Genomic DNA, 10,677 nt, shown 5'->3' with positions numbered 1-10,677 from the left:
GCTGAAAGCAGGTTTCTGGGGTTTTGTTTAGCTTCTATATTTGTAACAATGTTTCAAACTGCAAGCTCAGAGGCCGGCAAGGCAGGTGGGGAACACTGGCTTCCTCCGTCACTGAAGCAAGCAAGCCTCATGTTCGCTTCAAGCTGCCTGGCTGCCGGCCGCCATCTTGGCTGGCAGTTAATTTGCATATCGCCCTGATTAGCCAATGGGAAGGGTAGCGGAGGTATGGCTAATTACCATGTTTCTCTTTTATTAGATAGGATACTTAACTTTGTTTTAGATAGAGAAACTCCACTTGCTTATTTTATCCCTTGCCCCAACAGCCAGAAACAATTAATCTGGCCATTGTCAAGAAGGAAAAACTTACCCTCTTAGGTTCTGAATCTGGGGTCTGCAAATTAACAAAAAAACGGATTAGCAAGAGAAAAAACTGACTTTTATTCACTTATCAGAGTTAACTGAAAAATGTGACTCAAGAAGGCAGTTAGAATTTGGGACTTATACTTTTAGGAAAGATAAAAGGATCCCTAGATAAATAGATAGGAAATATGGTCCCTTTATGACAATGTCAGTATAGGTGTGCTACCCACTTCTCATCTCTTCTCCTCTCTATTCATGAGAGTTGATATTTCCTGGTCTCAAAACTCCAGAGAGAAAATTTATGACAAATGATTTCTTCTGAGAGGCTCTGCTTTAAGGCAGTTACGTCTGGCAATAGGATCTGGGTCTATGACTTTGACCACTTCTAAGACACATGTCTTAAGAGCTTATTAAGAGCTATATTTTCCTCAATACAAATTTCTTTGAGCTAATTCAGGGGTGGGCAAACTTTTTGACTCGAGGGCCACAATGGGTTCTTAAACTGGCCCGGAGGGCCGGAACAAAAGCATGGATGGAGTGTTTGTGTGAACTAATATAAATTCAAAGTAAACATCATTACATAAAAGGGTACGGTCTTTTTTTTTTTTTTAGTTTTATTCATTTCAAACGGGCCGGATCCGGCCCGCGGGCCGTAGTTTGCCCACGGCTGTTCTATACCCATTCACCACCAAACATACAGCTATCTGAACACTTACTCTTTACAAAGCACTGAATTAGCTGACTAAACAAAATATTTTAGGGCAAATTCAGCCACCAAAGAGCTTATATAATAAGTTGAGAGTATAAGATAACTTAGCTTTTTATTTTTTGTTTTTCAATATTCTTACAGCAGCAAGGAAATTTTTATATACCATGAACAAAAATAAAAAACAAGTGACTAATTTAAGAAATACAACATGCCAAAGAGTTAATATCCATACCTCAAAACAAAGTTCCTACAAATAAGTAAGAAAAATCTAAATTAGAAAAATGAACAAAGGACAGAGGAATGCAAAGAGCCAACAAACATATAAAACCCTGCTCAACTCATAATCAAAGAAACACAGATTAAAACTGTAGCACTGTTTTTTCAGCTGGCAGACTGGCAAAGAGTTACTGTGTTGGTGAGTGGGGGGCGGGGGGGAGAATTCACTCAAGCACTGCTGCTTGGAATGTGAACGGCTGCAGACTCTCCAGAGCATTCTGGCACTGCTTTAGACCTGCATGGCCCCTCTTACAGGAAATGCAAGTCTAAGAATTCACCCTATAAAATAAAAACGCTCTCACAGGATACGTGCATGCACCACAGTAATGCACCCCCCCCCAAAAAAAAGAAACAATCTTAGTATTAATCGATGGGGGACTGGTAAATAAAACGAAATATTACTTGACTACTAAAAAAAATGAGGAAAGGACCCAGTTATTCCACTTCTAGGACTATATCCCAAGAAACCAGAAACACCAATCAGAAAGGATATATGCACCCCTATGTTCATAGCAGCACAATTTACAATAGCTAAGATTTGGAAACAGCCTAAGTGCCCATCAGCAGATGAGTGGATTAAAAAACTATGGTACATCTACATAATGGAATACTACATCACTATAAAAAAGAAGGAACTTTTACCATTTGCAACAGCATGGATTGAACTGGAGAGCATTATGCTACACGAAATAAGCTAGTCGGAGAAAGATAAATATCACATGATCTCACTCATTTGTGGGATATAATGAACAACATAAACTGATAAACAAAAATAGATCCAGAGACAAATGGGGGGGAGGGAGGTCAGGGAGCAACCAAAGGACTTGTATGCATGCATATTAGCATAACCAATGGACACAGACACTGGGGCAGTGGGGGCTTGACCTCAGGGGTGGGAATGAGGAGGGGGGGGACTCAATTGGGGAAAAGAAGAAATATGTAAACTTTAAACAATAAAAATAAATAAATAAATGCCAAAAAGAAAAAGAAATGAGAAAAGCAACACTTACTGACATAAAGAGTTCACCTATATATTCAGTGAAAACAAACTTAAAGAGAAGGATGCACAGCCCTGGCCGGGAGGTTGGGTTGGTAAAGGAAGCATTGTCCCTTACACCAAAAGGTTGGGGCTTCGATTCCCGGTCAGGGCACATACCTAGGTTTCAGGTTCAATCCCGGTCGGAGCGCATATGGGAGGCAACCGATAGGTTTCTCTCATATCAATGTTTTTACCTCTTTCTCTCAAGTCAATAAAAATATTTCCTTGCCCTGGCCAGTGTGGCTCAGTTGGTTGGGTGTCATCCTATGTATCGAACGTTGCTGGTTCGATTCCTGGTCATCACAGGTCTGGGTTACGGGCATGATCCTGGGTAGGGAGCATGCAGGAGGCAGCGGATCGATGTTTGCTTTCAGAGATGTTTATCTCTTTCTCTCCCTCTCTCCCTCTCTAAAAAGCAATGAAAATGTTTTGATTTTATTTAATATATACTTTTTAAAATAATTTTGTTTAAAAAAAGAAAAGGATGCATAGTACAGCCCCATTTTTGGAAAGGAGAAGAGATTAAGAGAAAGAAATAAATGAAGATAATAGAAAAGAAAGGTTCTACTTATCTCTGTACTTTTAACAGTTGTAATCTGTGGGGTGGGGTAGGATTGCAGAAGCCTTTCACTTTCTATTCCATATCATATTGTTTGAAGTTTCAACCACAAATATGTGTAACTTATGTAAACACAAGAAACAGAGTTGGGTTCTATGGTAATATACAGTTAGGGAAACTATCTGGAGTTTCACTAGGTTAATCCTGAGAAGGCCTGTACTAAAGAAATCTAATATAGAAGGTGTCCCAAAATTCACGCAATAAGTAATTTTGATAGAAAACACAGGTTTATAATTAAAAATTGTGAATTTTTTATTGATTCATAAAGTATACAGTATAGGGTTATGTATGGAATAGCATATCGGGTAAATGGATTATCATGTCGCGATAGCGAGCACCATTAACTGTTATTGCCTGAGCAGCCGCATTTTCGAAGAAGAATGGTCCGATGATGCCTCCAGCCCAAAATCCGCACCAGTGACACATTGTGGATGCATTTGTTTCTCAACAATCACTCGTGGGTTTTCTTTATTTGCAGGCTGACGCTCTATCCGCTGAGCCAAACCGGTTAGGGCATAGCTTTACTATTATAATGAAAAGTTATTTTTTAAAAGAGGATGCTTGTTAAACCTCTTTAACAAGTAAAATGTTACAAGCAGTATAGAGAAATACTTATTTTTGGATGGGGGAGCTCCCACAACAGCTTTCAGTATTTTTTCTCCTTAATTTTTTGAACTCAGATCCTCAAAGAGCTAATAGTTTTCACAAAATGGCACAAATTATGTAAAGGGAGAATTGTGGGAGAGTTGTGATAGCTAATTTTATGAGTTATTTTAAAGACAATATTCAGTATTTATATAGTCATTAACAATCATATGCCTTAAAAAAAGTAAATACAAAAATAATTGTAAATATTTAGCTATTTTACTAACTCATAGTTAGTAAATGCGACAATTTTGTCAATTAACCAAGCCATCCACAGTAACAGGTCTAAAGATTCTGAACTCAAACCCAGAATAGGATATTTAGGTGATGTAGGCTAATGAAAGAGTAGTAGCACGTGAATGACCAAGTCTTGTCCATTCTAGGTGCTACTTATCTGCCACCATCCTAGTCCAGGCCAGTCTTACTTTCTTCAAGTTGATTCTCCACTACGTGACTAATCTCCATAAACTGAAAATGTGATTATTTTATCCCTACATTTGACATACCACTAGCCTAATGCTTACGTCAATAGCAATTACATACAACTAGAGCAATATAGAGATAGAGCAATAGCTCCAATGTTTCTGATGTTTAGTGGTATAAACAAAATTATAAAAGAGTAACAACATCCACCATATCAGAGTAGCTCAGATTCACTGGTTCTTAAAAAAAGATATTCAAGAATAATTTCCTTATCCAATGTCTTCATTATCTATATGAACTTGGTTTAGGGGTCCAGTGGACCCACCATGAGTTGTATTCCACTCACTGATCATCTCATCTCCCTAAACACTACCTAGTGTTTTCTTCAAAAAGCACTACTGGGGATCTCCAAGCACGTCATTTTGTTTCTATTTTTAAAGACTTGATAGCCTTTAAAATATTGGCTACAAAAATTGATACACATAACTATGAGTTAGTAAAATAGCTAAATATTTACAATTATTTTTGTATTTACTTTTTTTAAAGGCATATGATTGTTAATGACTATATAAATACTGAATATTGTCTTTAAAATAACTCATAAAATTAGCTATCACAACTCTCCCACAATTCTCCCTTTACATAATTTGTGCCATTTTGTGAAAACTATTAGCTCTTTGAGGATCTGAGTTCAAAAAATTAAGGAGAAAAAATACTGAAAGCTGTTGTGGGAGCTCCCCCATCCAAAAATAAGTATTTCTCTATACTGCTTGTAACATTTTACTTGTTAAAGAGGTTTAACAAGCATCCTCTTTTAAAAAATAACTTTTCATTATAATAGTAAAGCTATGCCCTAACCGGTTTGGCTCAGCAGATAGAGCGTCAGCCTGCAGACTGAAGGGTCCCAGGTTCGATTCCGGTCAAGGGCATGTACCTTGGTTGCGGGCACATCCCCAGTAGGGGGTATGCAGGAGGCAGCTGACCGATGTTTCTCTCTCATCGATGTTTCTAACTCTCTATCCCTCTCCCTTCTTCTCTGTAAAAAAATCAATAAAATATATTTAAAAATATAAAAAAATCTTTAATGGTTTTTAAAAAAAATAATAGTAAAGCTATGTCACTCCCACATGTGTGATTTAAATTCTCCTTCCCAATATCCCTAAAGGAATGATCCTATATAATAAAAGTCTAATATGCAAATCGACCAAACTGCTGAACGACCAGTCGCTATGACGCACACTGACCAACAGGGGGCAGACGCTCAAGGCAGGAGCTGCCCCCCTGGTGTTCAGTGCACTCCCACAGGAGGAGCGTCACTCAGCCAGAAGCCCTGAGCCAGGCTCACAACTGGCTGGCGAGCGCAGCGACGGTAGCGGGAGCCTCTCCCGCCTCAACGGCAGCACTAAGGATGTCCGACTGCCGGCTGGACCTAAGCCCGCTCCCCGCAGAGAGCCGGCCTAAGCCGTCAGTCAGACATCCCCGGAGGGCTCCCGGACTGCGAGAGGGTGCAGGCCGGGCTGAGGGAACACCCCCCCCCGAAATGCAAAAATTTCATGCACCAGGCCTCTAGTAGTTTTGATAAACGAGAACCTCTTTTCATCAATCCTAAGATGCATAGATTTGTTATATTTTAGCATCTCTGAAGTTAGGGTGTATCTACAATCAATGACTTCTTTAAGTTAACTGGAAGCATATTTTCTTTATATAAGTGATCTATAAAATTATAGTGCATCTTAAATTGATGTAATTCAATACAACTCAACAGTTAATATTTTAAAAATTAAAGAGTTGAACTGACTTGTTCGCTATGAATCTTGAGGTATTAAAAAGGCATTCTAAAAGCGTACACACTAATAAAAGGTGGAAGAAGAAGAAAAGACTTTCTAGTTCAAATTAAGCCTGAGAGGAAACCCATTTTCCTCTCTCTCTGATTCCCTACTCCCAAGATGCGAAAGTCAGGTCAGTACTACGGTAACTAATGTCCACTGCTAGGCTGGACAGGGGCCTTTCTCCATTTATTCGTTTTAATATGCAACAAAGTCAGTTACAGACCCGATCTTTGGTCTAGTAGCAGAACTAGTATTTGTATAAAATTGTTATAAAAGACTAAATGACTCACAGAGCTGCACACTTAACATGTGTGCATATCACTGTATATAAATTACACTTTAATAGAGTTGATTTTTTTAAAAAAGACAAATGAGTAAGTGCAGTAAGAAAATATTAGGTAAAAAACTTCATCCCTTCAAAATATCTCTTCCTTCCAAAGGGATTCCATTCAGAAGACACTGGGGACGACTTCAGAGAGATGGACTTTATTCACTTGTTTACTTATATTTATTTATTTTTCTCACTGTAATTTTATCTTACACTAGAGGCCCAGTGCACGAAATTCGTGCACAGGTGCGGTCCCTGGGCCTGGCCTGCGATCGAAGCGCAAGCATCTGGCGTGGAAGGGGAGCTCCCAGCTGGCCTCTGGGCCCTGGGCAGCACCTGGGCCCCCATGCGCCCCCCTCTGCCTGAGTCACGGCACCCGTGTCCCCACACAGAGATGCGGTGAGCGTGGCCAGATGCTGTGGGCCGGGGCGCAGTGTGGGCCTCTGGGCTGCCCAGTGGCACTGCACAGAAGCCGCACGGGCAGTGCACTCTCTCCTGGCCGGCCTCACACACCGGCTCCTGTGTGAACCCACAGGGAGCCCGACCAGCCCCAGCGGCCTGGCTCACCGGAAAAGGCCGCTCGCGTGCACACACAGGTGCAAGGGCCCCGTACCTGAGCGTGGGGGCTCCAGCAGTGCACAAGCCCTGGCGTCCCAGGGGAGGGTAGCGGGGGAGTGAGAGCAAACTCGGTGGACACCCCACATTCTCACCACACCTCTGTCCCCATCACCCCCACCCCCAGGTAGCCGGGCGAGAGGTTACAGCCCCCTGCCCTGGCGCTGTGTCACTAACACCCACCATGTTCCACGCCACCCCCTGGTGGTCAGCGCATGTCATAGCGGTCAAACTCCTGGTCTCCCAAACAACCACCTGAGGGGACAATTTGCATATTAGGCTTTTATTATATAGGATAGTCTTTGAGTTGCAGATTTTTTTTACCTTATTACATTTTTGAAGTATAACTGATAACTATTAGTTTCAGGTGTATATCATAGTGATACAGAATTTATATACATTACAATGACCCTCACAATAAATCTAATTCCTTTTGTCAGCATATAGTTATTACAATATTATGAACTGCAGATTTTTTTTCAGAGTAATATATGCACAGGGTTAAATATCAGCATTCTGAAGGCCTATAAGAAAATTGACAACTCATGCCCTGTCCATCTCCACTGTAGTGTCACTAACTAGTGATAGCAATTTTAAACAATATTATTTTAATGCCTCTAGTGAAAATCTATCTACAAATAAGCTCACTAAACTTCTATTTCAAGAATCACATAATTTAGATATCAACTATTGACTTCTTGGGGTTTCTTTTTTTTTTTTGGTTTACTGATCCTCATGGAAGGATTTTTTTTTCCCATTGATTTTTAGAGAGTGAAAGGGAGGGAGAGAGACAGAGAGAGAGACACATCGATGTGAGAGAGCATCGATTTGTTGCCTCCCACACATGCCCAGACAGGGGCCAAGGATTGAGCCTGCCCTTGCCTGGAATCGAACCTGAGACCCTTCAGTCCAAAGTTCTAACTACCGATCCAAACTGGCCAGGGCTGACTTCTTGGTTTGATAGATAAGGATTTAACACACTTTTATCATAGAAAGACAGAATTTGAAATGGAACTTGAAGGACTTGGACATATGCAATCCAAGTAGAGGGAACAGTATAGCAAAGGGGGGGGGGGGGGCGTTGACACATGTACAGGAAGCAAAAATAGTAGAATAAGAATAAGGTAAATAGGAGGCAAATCCCAAGGAAATGTCTACAGTTAATAGAAGACCCTGGAAACTTCTGAGTAAAGAAGTGACAAGAACTGAGCTTCAAGATTAGTTTAGGCAGAAATGCATAAGATAACCTGCATAAAGGTGGAAACGAAGGCAAGAAGATCACATCTGTTCAGGTGGGAGGAGAACCTGATTCAGCTAGAAATAAATAGACACATATAAATAGACAAGGGGAAAGTATCAAATATACAAATATATACACATATATAATATGGTATGCAAATATATATCAAATTAAAATTTTAAAGAAAAAAGAACTGTGAAAACCAAGTAACACTAGATTTAAAAACTCAATAAATAAATTTGTGGAAAATAAACAAAAACAATTTGTGGATTAAATACTAAAATTAACACAAGAAATAGAAAACCTACACGGAACAACTACTGAACAAATTAAAATGGGATGCAAAGTCCTCTTCAGGAAAAATAAAATAAATAAAACACAAAAACTGAAACCCGAATGTCTTATAGGTGAGGTCCACCGAACTCTCAAGTAAAAGATAACCCCAGTCTAAACTGCTCCTGAAAAGAGAATCCAACTCGTTTTATCCCTACATGTATTAAGAACTGTACCAGAGTTAGCAGGAAACGAGAAGAACCCACAGATGTCGGCTACAGACAAGATGTGATGGAATGGGTTTGGTATGACATCAACAGAAATAAGGAACACCAGGGAAACAAGTTTGGTAAGGAAGAAGAGTTCAGTTTAAACCAGAATAACCAGACGGAGATATGCATAGGCAGTTGGTTATACAGGGATTCAAGTGCAGAAGAGAAAGAACAGAGATTTGAGAATTATTCAGACACAAGGGTCTAAACCAGTGGTTCTCAACCTTCCTTATGCCGCGACCCTTTAATACAGATCCTCATGTTGTGGTGACCCCCAACCATAAAATTATTTTCATTGCTACTTCATAACTGTAATTTTGCTACTGTTATGAATCGTAATGTAAATATCTGATATGCAGGATGTATTTTCATTGTTACAAATTGAACATAATTAAAGCATAGTGATTAATCACAAAAACAATATGTAATTATATATGTGTTTTCCAATGGTCTTAGGCGACCCCTGTGAAAGGGTCGTTCGACCCCTAAAGGGGTCGCGACCCACAGGTTGAGAACCACTGGTCTAAACAATAATATCAAAGGACTAGAGATCTAGGAAAGTGATCTGAAGGTGAAACTTGGAGAACACATATTAAACAGGTGGAAGGAAAAACAGAAAGCAGAAAAGGGGCAATGAGAAACAAAGTTAGTACTAAGGCAAAGAAGCCCTCCTCTCATCTAGTTAATTCTTCCTCATCCTTCAGAACTGTCCAGGGTCCCAAGGTCACATTTTCAAGGAGGCCTTTTCAGATTCTGCCAGCACCACCAGCACCAGATCAGGTTCCCATTTTAAGCTCTTATAATACGCTATACTTTAATTACCATATTTAATTACAGAATTCATTCTGCAATGTATGTCTCCCCCACTAGACTAAGCTCCATGAGGGCAAGGGCCATACCTGTTGTTGCAGCCTATTACTCTGCATGGTGTGTTAGAAGATAGTATTTGTTGAATAAAATTAAAAGATAAATGAAAGCCAAGAAAAGGGCTTTCAAAATGCTACAGAAAGCTGGCGGTGAAATCCAGATAACAAGGGGTTAAGAAGTGAATAGATGGCCAGGAAGTAACAGTAGAAAAAGAGGACTATTCTTGGCAATCTCTGAAGATGGGATTATGAAGGACTGAATTTTAATTTTACTTCAATTTTGCTCTATGTTACAATTACTCTTTAATGAACATGTATTACTTTTATAAGAACAAATTTTTTAGTTTTTATATGATTTGAAAAGGAGAAGCAACAGCAAGTAGTAGACTCAAGGGAAGATGTTTGTAAATTGACGGAATCATTTTAAATATTTTTAAAGTTTTCAATTACAACTGACATTTAGTATTATATTAGTTCCAGGTGTACAGCATAGTGGTTAGACATTTATATACCTTACAAAGTGATTCTTCTGATAATTCTAGTACCCAACTGACACCAATTATTACGTTGACTATATTTCCTATGCTGTACTTTACATCCCTGTGACTATTTTGTAATTGCCAATTTGTACTTCTTACTTGTGAATTATTGGAATCTTAAACATATTCGTACTTTCAAGAACCCTAAGACAAAAGAGGGGACAACTCATACTCCATGAAATAGGAAAGAGAAAAATGAAAAAGTTGTCAATAGAAAGAACTTAAAAAAAAAATTTCCCAACTGAGCTGGAAGGAAAGAAGCCGACGAGAGAAGGGCTCGGGTGAGTGCCGGGAGGAGCTTTCCGTGAGGCTGGAGAAGCGGAGACGGAGGAGAGAGAAGGACGCGTTTGCACGGAGCTGCGGGGACCGCGGGGGAGGGCGCCGCCAGCAGCGGCTCCGTCCTCGGAAAAGAGTTCCCTAAATTTCAGCCAGCCTTTCGGAAACTCAACCTATTTCTAGCTCAGAAAGCCCGGATTTTAGCCGTAAGTTCTTCTCCTACAAGTAAACACAATAAAAGAGTTGTTTTCAACTCAAGTAACAAAACAGCGACCATTTCAAGCATCAGTAACTGAAAAGTGCTCCGAACCTAACGCGTTGCAGGAGGGCTGGGTGCCGACGCGCCCACGCCTCGCCTCCCCGTCCCA

The sequence above is a fragment of the Myotis brandtii genome, unplaced genomic scaffold (genome assembly GCF_000412655.1).
Source record: "Myotis brandtii unplaced genomic scaffold, ASM41265v1 scaffold33, whole genome shotgun sequence".
In the NCBI taxonomy this organism is placed as follows: Eukaryota; Metazoa; Chordata; class Mammalia; order Chiroptera; family Vespertilionidae; genus Myotis; species Myotis brandtii.
This window is presented reverse-complemented; position numbering follows the sequence as displayed.